Source organism: Globicephala melas, chromosome 12 (genome assembly GCF_963455315.2).
Source record: "Globicephala melas chromosome 12, mGloMel1.2, whole genome shotgun sequence".
Classification (NCBI taxonomy): Eukaryota; Metazoa; Chordata; class Mammalia; order Artiodactyla; family Delphinidae; genus Globicephala; species Globicephala melas.
The window spans coordinates 35,408,770-35,420,176 of record NC_083325.1 but is presented as its reverse complement, the minus strand read 5'-3'; positions in this window follow the sequence as shown (position 1 = coordinate 35,420,176).

The window sequence follows — 11,407 nt, the reverse complement described above, 5'->3', positions numbered from 1 at the left end:
TGAATCAACATCTGGTATCGAAGCTAGCTTAAGCTTGTTGGTTTGACTAATATTGACATGTCTTTAGTGTCATAATGTTAAGTATAGTACTTCTGTTGTACCTAGGTTTACTAGAGGTCAAATAAGACCTTATTTTAGCTGTTGTGAATTTGTCAGCAAGGAAGGTAACTTGATAACTTGAAACTAAATTAAGTTGAATGGTGAGAATTCATCGACTATCTGGGTCATTTCAGATAGGATAAAATATTGGAACATTAATTGCTGGGTGGTAAGTTTACCTACCTTTGCCTTCTTAGGAGAGGAAGACTAAAGCATAAGTTTTCTAATCAGGAAATGCTGGTTTGACAGATAGCTCACAATTACTTGCTCCTTGGTTTTTTGCTGGAGATTAAGGTTTCTAAGGGTTAAAATTATATGTGATTAAATCTACTAAAACAAGAGAAACATTTCAATATGTTAGGAAAGTAAGATGTGTGTTTTCAGTAAAACAGAGTGTGAGGAATGGAACTGCATTTTGTTAAGGGAAAAGAAAGTAATTTTGTCCTAGACCTGGTTGTTTCTAGATGGTTAAAAAAAAAAAAAAAAAGTGGGAGAAGGGGACATATAATGTGGATACAGAAAGTGATGGGAAGTTTGTGGAAAAGGAACCTTAAGAAAAGAGTTTTGTACATGGTCAGGATTAGCCAAGATTGGATTAAATTTAATTAGGTAAATGAATTTTGTTATTAAAAGTAGACTGGTGTAAGACTAGACAGAGAACTTTGTTAAGAGAGCAAAGTTTTCTTGGAATACTGCTTTCAATAACAGATTGTGTGAGGTTCTTTGCCTTTAAGTGATCTGTGTTTGCTTTTGAAATCTTTTGCCACTTTGGTTAAGTGAATTTAAGTACTGTTTCACAGTGACCTGTGATCTTATTTGACCAAGTGTTTTGAAACCTCTTTGATATTTTTGACAAACTTCCCAAATATCAGATTCTAACTGAATTTCTTTTGACCTGAAGCTAACTTTGAGATGCTTCAGAGGAACCTTGAGGCATCTGAGAGAGAGATTAAGTTAACTAGGATTATTTGGTAATGTTAAATTACACGGAAAGCGTTACCAAATGAATGATAAGCCTTCTCAGGTTATACTCTATGGATAAATGATATTAATACAGATTGTTCTAAAAATGATATGGAATTTCTAAACACCTGGTATGTCCTGATAAAATGCTAACAGTCATAGTTCGTTTCTTTATCGATTACATCGTAAGCAGGTGTTTAACCATGTCTTTTAAAGTCTTTCGGTTGTTTATAGACAGTTATCGTTGTACTCTGATGCTTTTGCAAAAGTGCTTCACCGTCAGGAAGAGTCATAGGAGGGACATTCTGACAAGTGCAGGTTTCTGATGAATTTCAGATAAACCTCACTCTGCTCCGAACACAGACGTTTTGGTTTGTTTGGCCTCACTGTGCATCGGGCACAGGTACTTGCATTCGGTAACATACTCACAATAGAACACACATAAGTAGAAGTGTATGTAAGTAGTTGTCCTCTTATCTCTTGCAGCTGACACCCCTCATGCAGCCACTGGGCTCTGAGCCTTGTTCAGGTTTCCCTTGAAGGGGATCAGAATATGCCACCCCAAAATATGCCACTTTGGCAAGGGTTGTTTTTAACTGAAGACAATTAGCTGTCTGTCTAAAAGCAGGGCATAACTTTCCCTTTGTTAAGGTAACAAATCTTCCAGAAATACCAGAAAAAGGAGAAGGACTCAATCACCAGAGAGGAGAAGCTTTTTCAGCGGAGAAAGCACCAACTTGAACATAACAAACCTTACTAAATAACCCTATTATCCATTATAATCCATTAGCTTCCCCCATATATTTACCTTCCCACAACTTATGCCCCTAGAAGTCCAACCCCTATTCCTTCCTTTGTCTACTTACTTCTCCACAGTTTATTACTCTTTGTTAAAATGGTATATAAGTCCTCAGGTCTAACCACTTCTTTGGGGTTTTCACTTTTTTTCTGTAAGGCCCTCATATGTATGCAAAATAATCTTTTCTCCTATTAATCTCTCTTTAATCAGTTTGATTCAAATGACCAATGTATTGAACCGAAGAGGGTAGAGGGAAGGGTTTTTTAACCTCCCCGGTACCCCAAGACAGCCTTTCACAGAGTGTGCAGTGAGTCCCCCTGGTGGCCCATGAGGTGAGTCAGGAGTTCAGGGACTCATGTTTTTAATTTAAGTAGTTTAAAAAACTTTATCAGTTTAAGATTGAGACAAAGATGAAATGAATTGGTGAAAGTGAATCTTTTAGAGAAGAATAATAGTCATGGAATAGGTGTTTATCTGCAGTTTGGAAAACACTGGCCCACAGAATTCACTTACTCAGAAGCAGTGGTGAGCAGTACAGAGTTCACTGGAGATTTCATGGCAGATGACTGAAGAGGTCTTTATATAGCACAGCTTACAACTCACACAGCCATAAAATCCCACAGGAGACATTTGTGTTCTTCCCAACTGACTGTGGCTACACAGTCACGGGGTCTTTTAATCTTCTGTGTTTCTGCCATCAGGGCCCAAATTCCTAGCTCCATCTGGAGGCCCTACCCTACACCACCCATCCAATTCTTTCCTTTTATTATGAGAAAGAACTTAGCTCTCTCTCAACTCTCACCCTAAATTCTGTGACTGAGGAAAGTTTATACACAGTGATCAGTGAATACCAGTAAAACCATTTTAAAAAAACGTTTATTAAGAGAGTAATGTGAAATGATGCAAGTATTTTGAAAACAGTTTAGTAGTTTCTTAAAATGTTAAACATACACTTACTGTATGACCTAGTCATCCCACTCCTGGGTATTTATTGTATTATATTTACCCAAGATAAATGAAAACATATGCCCAAAGACTTGTACATGAATGTTCATAGCAGCTGTTTTGGTAACCGTTGAAAATGTCCATCAGCAGGTGAATGTATAAGCAAATTGAGGTGTATCCAATTCAATGAAATAATACTCTCAGCAATAAAACAGGCATGAACTATTGATACATACATGGATGAATCGCAGAACAATTATGCTAAGTGAAAGAAGCCAGATTTTAAAAAGTGCATACTGTATGATTCCATTTATATAAAATTCTGGAAAATGCAAACTAACTCGTAAAACAGATCACTGGTTGCCTGGGGAGTGGGTGTTGGCAGGAAGAGGAATGGAAAAAGGATTATCAAGTGGCATGAGGAAACTTTGGGGGGTGATGGATGTGTCCATTATCTTGGTTGTGGCAGTGGTTTCATGGGTGTATGCTTATGACAGATTTATCAAACTATGCATTTTAAATACATGCAGTATATTGTATGTCAATTAGTATCAATAGAGCTCTTAAAAATAGTAATGCAACTCAACTATAACAAAACAATCTAAAAACATGTGCAAAAATTGAATAGACACTTTACCAAGAAAGATAGCAAAAAAATGAAGCACACGAAACAATCCTCAATACCATTACTCAGTAGGGAAATGCAAATTAAAACCACAATGAGGTTATCACCTACCAGAATGGTTACAATCCAAAACACTTATCATATCAAGTACAAGTTCTGGAGAGGATGCAGAGCTACTGGAACGCTCATACATTTCTTTATTTCATAATGTAAGATGGTACAGCCATTTTGGAAAGTGGTTTGACAATTTCTTATCAAATTAAACATATACTTAATATATGACCCAGCAATCCTACTCCTAGGTATTTACCCAAAATAAATTATGTTGATGTAAAAACCTGCACATGAGTGTTTATAGCTCCTTTATTCATAATTGTCAAAAACAAGGAACCAGCCTAATATACTTCAAGAGGTGAATGGGAAACAAACTGCATACATCATCCAGTGGGATCCTACTCAGCAGTCAAAGGAATGAACTAGTGATACACACAATGGCATGAATGAACCTCAAAATAGTTATGTTGAATGAAAGAAGCCAAGCTCAAAAGGCTGCATACTGTAAGATCCCATTGACATGACGTTCTGGAAAAGGCACAACTAGAGTGATGAAGAACCGCTCACTGGTTCCAATGGTTGGGATAGAGAGAGGGTTGACTGTAAAGGGATTTTTTTTTAGGTGATAGGACTATATTCTTTATTGTTTAGTTTTAAATTTTTATTTATTTATTTATTTTAAAAATACATTTTATTTATTTGTTTATTTTTGGCTGTGTTGGATCTTCGTTGCTGCATGCGGGCTTTCTCTAGTTGTGACGAGGGGGGGCTACTCTTTGTTGCGGTGCGCGGCCTTCTCATTGCAGTGGCTTCTCTTGTTGCGGAGCGCAGGCTCTAGGCATGCGGGCTTCAGTAGTTGTGGCACGTGGGCTCAGTAGTTGTGGCTCACGGGCTCTAGAGCGCAGGTTCAGTAGTTGTGGTGCGTGGGCTTAGTTGCCCCGCAGCATGTGGGATCTTCCCAGACCAGGGCTCGAACCCATGTCCCCTGCATCGGCAGGCGGACTGTCAACCACTGCACCACCAGGGAAGCCCCTGCGTATAACTTTTCAAATTAGTGTTTTTGTTTTCTTCAGGTAAATGCCCAGAAGTGAAAATGCTGGATCATGTGGTTCTGATTGTGATGGTAGTTACACAAATCTACACGTTTGTCAAAACTCATAGAACTGTACACCAAAAAGAGTGCATTTTACTGTATATAAATTTTAAAATAATAATTCATATTGTTATAAAAATGTCAAACGATATAGAAGTACGGGGAGGAAGAAGTGTAAGGGCCCTTTGCACGAACACAGCAGAGCTGTGAACCTGCTCCCTGAAGCTAACTGTGGTTGCAGTTTACTAAGCATCCTCTCAGATTGTTTCCTATGAAAATACATGAAATTATATAGAGATTTTTTTTTATAGAAATGGTATTATACCATATATATGGTTCAGCAACTGCTTTTTTGTGCAATGTTGTGAGGGTCTTAAAGAAATAAAGCTTAACTCCAAAGCACAACTGGACATAACTTTAAAACCACTGCACCATTTTCAAGGTTACATAAACGATTATGCTATACCAGTGGCACTGGTCTTGGAAGAAGTTAGTCTGTGTCTAAGGCAAATCAGGAAACACTTAGGAAAAGGTAGAATTAACAACCCATCTCCCCACTTCATTAGATTCTCCCTAGTCGATCTGCTATAGGGAGGGAGGCACAAACCTCCCCCCAGAACTGGGGGGTGTGGGAGTATCTTTGGGGGAGCCTGATGAGCCATGGCAGGGGCTAACTCTTGTCAGGGAGGATAGAACCAATGCCAGTCTTCCAAGGTGGGGAAGAAAATTGTTATGAACACAGCAGAATATTTCAAATCTGTTCTTTGAGAAGCTGTGTTCCTTTTGTCTTCTTATGCATTTATCTTTTAAAGCTCCCTTTGTCTTGATACAGAGTCTAAGTCATGTTCTCATCATTGGAAGTTGGCATCGTGAAGAGCTGGGCTCTATAGTGGAGCAGATGGCCTGGAATCACAGCTCTCAATTTGACCATCTGGGTGACCTTGGGCAAGTCACGACCTTCCCCTGTTGGATTCACAGACATGTTGTGGAGGTTATTACTGTAGATGCAAATGCCTGGTGATCTGTAGCCATTTAGTACAGTCAGTAATTTTACTGTTTAAATCCTGTCCCTTACTTCCTGTGGCAGCCATTGACCTCAGACCTAAGGAAAATTAAATCCCTCTCTTGGGGGGCTTCCCTGAGTGGTTACTAAATGGGTTTTTCCAACAGCCTCCACGTCCCCGCAGGGCAGCTGGGCTCCTGTCAACTCTTTCTAGTTCAGCACCAGTAAACAGCTGAACCTTGCTGGGAAATCTTGGCTAACAGGGCCCGTTTTGATTTTGTTGTCCAAGCCTTTCAAGTGGTCACAGCCTCTGTGATCTCCCTATAATGCCCAGTTACAGAAGCCAGCAGCTTCCCTGAACTACTGCCGGAGACTCATGACCTTCTGGAAAGAAACCAAGACCTCTGGGCCAGTGGGGTCAGCCTTGCCTTTGTCTCAAAGCCCCTAGGTCTCAGGGCTCAGCCCCTTTCACTGGGTTATTTATTTAACAGCTCCACAGATAATGGCTAAGAGGCATGGCCAAGACACCTGTGCCTAATTTTACCTTCCTTCAAACAGCTAACAAATATTGATCATCCCTGCTCTGGGCAAGTGGGGAGCAAAACCCTACCCGCTGCTCTCAGGACTTTTACAGACCAGCACTGTTTGTTTTCTAGGTCAGCGGTCAACAAAGGGAAGACAACCTTAGCTGAGCCCCTGTTGCCCTTCCTGCCAATATTTAAACCAGGTCAATTCTTCCAGCCTAGCACACCATTTAACTCTTGTTGTAGCTGAACTGTTTGATAGTTCTGACAGCTCATTGAGGGCCTGGTAGGGCAGGAGGTTCTGGAAAGAAACCCAGATCCCTGAGATCAGTCTTGTGTTTATCTCTGAACCCCAGGTATCAGGGCTCAGAACAAATATATTGAGGCAAGGCAGGTGGCCCAGCTGGGAACTCATCGCCAACCAGGTGTGTGGCCTTCCAACAAGTCACTTACCTCTCTGTGCTGTTTTCACTTGTCATTTTCTAATTTGTACGGAAATAAGACCATAATCTCAGAATATTTTGAAATGTGACTTTTGCAGTTTACTAAATTCTGCAGGCAGAAGTGAATGGAAGAGCCAGCAACCTAAAAGTGCTAACTACTTTTTCTCAGTTTTATTTTTTGTGTGTGTGATACGCGGGCCTCTCACTGTTGTGGCCTCTCCCGTTGCGGAGCACAGGCTCCGGACGCGCAGGCTCAGCGGCCATGGCTCACGGGCCCAGCCACTCCGCAGCATGTGGGATCTTCCCGGACCGGGGCACGAACCCGTGTCCCCTGCATTGGCAGGCTGACTCTCAGCCACTGCGCCACCAGGGAAGCCCCTTTTTCTCAGTTTTAAACCCAACATTTTGAGTCCTCGTTTACATAAAGGGTCCCCCCCAAGACCCTCAACAGACACCCCTCCAGAAATGGTGTTGGGATTCGCAGAGGAGGGAAGTCTTGTACTTAGAAGTAAACAAACTTTTATTTGACATTTGAAAGACAGGTAGATATTTTGAAAGCAGGTGGAATAATAGTAAACAAGGTAAAATATACTCTTGAAGAGAGATTCTATATAAAACAAGGAGAATCTCAGTAAACAAAATAAAGCAAACATCTGAAAAAGTTAAGAGATACATTATAAATTTAATTTTTAAAAGGGATCATGATCATGGGAGAATTGCAAGTTAAAACAACAAGATACTACTACACACCTATTAGAGTCCAAAGCGCTGACAACACCAAATATTGGTGAGGATGTAGAGCAACAAGAACTCTCATTCCTTGCTGATGGGAATGCAAAGTGGTACAGCCACTTTGGAAGACAGTTCAGAGGTTTCTTACAAAACTAAACATACTCTTCCCATTTGATCCAGTGATTGTGTTCCTTGGTATTTACCCAAATAAGTTGACAACTTAGGTTTACACAAAAAGTGCACACATATTTATGGCAGCTTTATTCATCATTGCCCAGACTTGGAAGCAACCAAGATGTCCTTCAGTAAGTGAATGGATAAAATAAATTGTGGTGCCTCCAGTCAGTGGAATATTATTTGACTTAAAAAAAATTGAGCTATCAAGCCACGAGGAGACATGGAGGAATCTTAAATGCATATTATTAAGTAAAAGAAGCCAGTTGGAAAACACTACTTAGTGTAAGATTCCAACGATATGACGTTCTTGGAAAAGTAAGGAGACAGTAACAGGATCAATGGTTGCCTGATCCTAGGGGGAAGAGAGGGATGAATAGGAGGAGCACAGAGGGTTTTTAGGGTGGCAGAACTACTCTGTGTGATACTGTAATGGTGGATACACGTCATCATACATTTGTAAAGAACCATAGGTTGTACAACACCAAGAGTGAACCCTAATGTCAACTATGGACTTTGGGCAATAATGATGTGTCAATGTAGGTTCATCATTTGTAACAAATGTACTGCTCTGGTGGGGGATGTTGATAGTGGAGGAGGCCATGCATGAATGGGGGCGGGGAGTATATGGGAAATCTCTGTACTTTCTGTTCAATTTTGCTGTAAACCTAAAAGTGCTCTAAAAATAAAGTCTATTAAAAAAATGATGGGGGCTTCCCTGGTGGCGCAGTGGTTGAGAGTCTGCCTGCTAATGCAGGGGACACGGGTTCGTGCCCCGGTCCGGGAAGATCCCACATGCCGCGGAGCGGCTGGGCCCGTGAGCCATGGCCGCTGAGCCTGCGCGTCCGGAGCCTGTGCCCCGCAACGGGAGAGGCCACAACAGGGAGAGGCCCGCGTACCGCAAAAAAAAAAAAAAGGATGGGGTGGAGATCATGATGTTCATTCAAATTTTTTAACTTTTCTAATATCCGACATAAAGTTCTTTTCATTATGGTGGGGAGGCTTACTTATTTTCATCATCACCATGTCTTGAAATACTCTTTTAAAATAGTATTGATATTTCGATGCCTTCATAAAATGCTAGTGTATAAGTGTACCATGGTTTATTTGTTTTCCTAATATGGGATATTTAATTTATTTCCTTTGTGTGTGTATGTTGCTATCATAGATAACACCGCATGTATAGCTAATACTTACCCAGTGCCCACTACGTGCCAGGCACTGTTGTAAGTACTCTGCAAGTATTAACAAATATTTAGTCTAGATAACAGCCCTAAAACATTTTACAATCCCTGGGTAAACAGATGGGGAAATTGAGGCCTAGAGAGAGCAGAGCCAGGATTTGAACTAGTTAGTCTGGCTCCAGCCCCTGTGCTCAAATCCAGTGTGCTAAGTTGAAATGCATTGCTGGTTATTCCTCCTTTTCTAGAAGAGGAATTTCCAGATGAAAAGAACACGAACATTCTTCTGGCCACACATAATGCATGTGTTCAAGCCTCTCTCCAGGCAGTGGCACAATTCACCCTCCTCCTGCACAGTTGCCGGGCCAGACTCATCCCAGCATGGCCCACACTTAGCGCTGTATTTGTTCTTATTTTCTATGTGATAGGGGGAAAGTGAGATAGGGCTTAATTAGTCCCTGATAAGTGACGAACCCACCTGACGTCAATTCCCCCTGTAGATGGAAGCCTCCTCTCCCCTGAGTGGTAAAGACTGCTGCCATGTCCTGTCTGCCGTCTGCTGCGCACGGTGGGGTGTCGCTCCAGGACCCTTTGTGTAAGATCCCCCTGTCCAACACATCATTAATGTCTCTGTCACTGTCCCTGGGCTCTTTCTTCAGTCTTGAGGCTGGGCAACTACAAGGCTTGCAGGCCTGCAGGGTGCAGCCCAAAAATTGGTGAACGAGCCAGGAGGCTGAGGAAACTCCCATGAGTGCTGAGATGTCGGGAAATAGGACAGGGAATGGCAAGTTGTAGGGGTGATCCCCAGATGGCTGTCCACTAGCCTGTGGGGCCCTGTGGCAGCTGTCTACTGTGAGAGGTGTCTTCCTCTTCCATTACATCGATGATATGCTATTAACCTCAGAGACTCTCCAGTTCCAAAGTAGCAGCCCTAGGCTCGTGGCTCCTCTGACTGCACGCAGATTGCTGGTGAATACAGACAAATGCAAGGACCTGGATTATCTACAAAAGACAGGCAGGCCCCTGACTCACCACCCCTAAACAATCACAGACACAAGGTTTAGGTATATTAACTCAGGGACAGGCTTATGCATTGGATATGGCCAGTTATCTGGAAGGGTTTGGTTGGGGCCTGTGGCAATGGCCAAATAATAATAAAGTAACTTTGGGCTTCTGGTCCCAGCTGTGGAAGGGGACAGAGCAACTACATAGTGGAACAACAGCTATGTCCAGTCTACAGTGTGTTACAACAGGTGGAAGACGTTACAGAAGGCCTACCCAAGTTGTCCAGCAATGCTAAAACAAACAAACAAACAAACACACACTATTTAGGGTCTAGAGCTGTGCGAGACATACAGGACCCCCATGGACGTCAACAGCAACCAAGGAACCCGCTTTACTGGCCGTGAAGCTCAGGAATGGGCTGATAAAAATGATCTACACGGGCATTTCCACCTACCCTCCAACCCCACTGCTGCCAGGCTAATGGAAAGGATGAATGGACTACTAACGGAAACAGAAACTCTCTGTCAACATGCGGACAGGAGGCTAACTCAAACCCTACGAACTATAACTGGACATCCCAGGAGCAATTGTCCTAGTGCCTACACCATGTTAACCCAAAGGCAGCTAGTCAATACCATCCGAGTTCAACTGTTGACCACCGAAGGACCATTGCCAACTATCTGTCAGGACAGTAACTCACTTTTGCCTTTGCCCTAGGATCCACTCCCAGGGGAAAGTATTATAAATGGCCTTGGAACTGGCAGGTAAGTCCCCGGTGGTTTCGGTTTCTAATCCTGTTGCCCATGGGTGCTGTCCCACGGGGAATAAGATTAGAAAGGGACTTAACAGATTTCACCTGTCTTCTACCCAGGCCCACTTAAGACTACTAAGGTAATTAATCCCAGGTCCCTACTTGAGAAAAGCATCATTATATCATACCGCCTCTCCAGTATCCGGCACGGGCTGTGGGGACAGAGGGTGGATGGGTGGTATAGTACTGCTGGCCAGGACGTAAACCACAGGCAGGGGTGGTATGATCTCAGAATGCTGTTACTTCTTGTATTTTGCTTAATGGTCATGATCTTCACTGTGTTGTGCCTGTTACACATCTTACATCTTGTCTGTAGTCTGAGCAAAGGGCATCTGATTGTGGACTGGGTGACAATGGTGGCCTCACTGTAAAATGAGTCTGATTGCTGAGTTTACAGTGAGATGCTGTTGTCGTCCCCCTCTGGGTACGCCATTCAAAATGGGCGTTCTGGGCTTCCCTGGTGGCGCAGTGATTGAGAGTCCGCCTGCCGATGCAGGGGACACGGGTTCGTGCCCCGGTCCGGGAAGATCCCACATGCCACGGAGCGGCTGGGCCCGTGAGCCATGGCCGCTGAGCCTGCGCGTCCGGAGCCTGTGCTCCGCAGTGGGAGAGGCCACAACAGTGAGAGGCCCGCGTACAGCAAAAAAATAAAAAAAGGGCGTTCTCTTGCTCTCTGTACATCCCCTGCTCCACCAGGCCCTGCTTCACTCACATGACTATTCAATCCTCAGATTAGAGGGCTTAATTAGCTCCTGGTACCTGGTGAGCCCCCGTGACATCAATTCCCCCTATCAATGGTAGCTTTTTCTCCAAGTAGTGAAGATTGCTGCCATGTCCTGCCCGCCTTCTGCTGCACATGGTGGGGTGTTGATCCAAGACCCTTTGTGTAAGATCCCCCGTCCAACAGATCACTGATGTCTCTGTTACTGGGCTCTTTCTTCAGTCTCGAGGCTAGA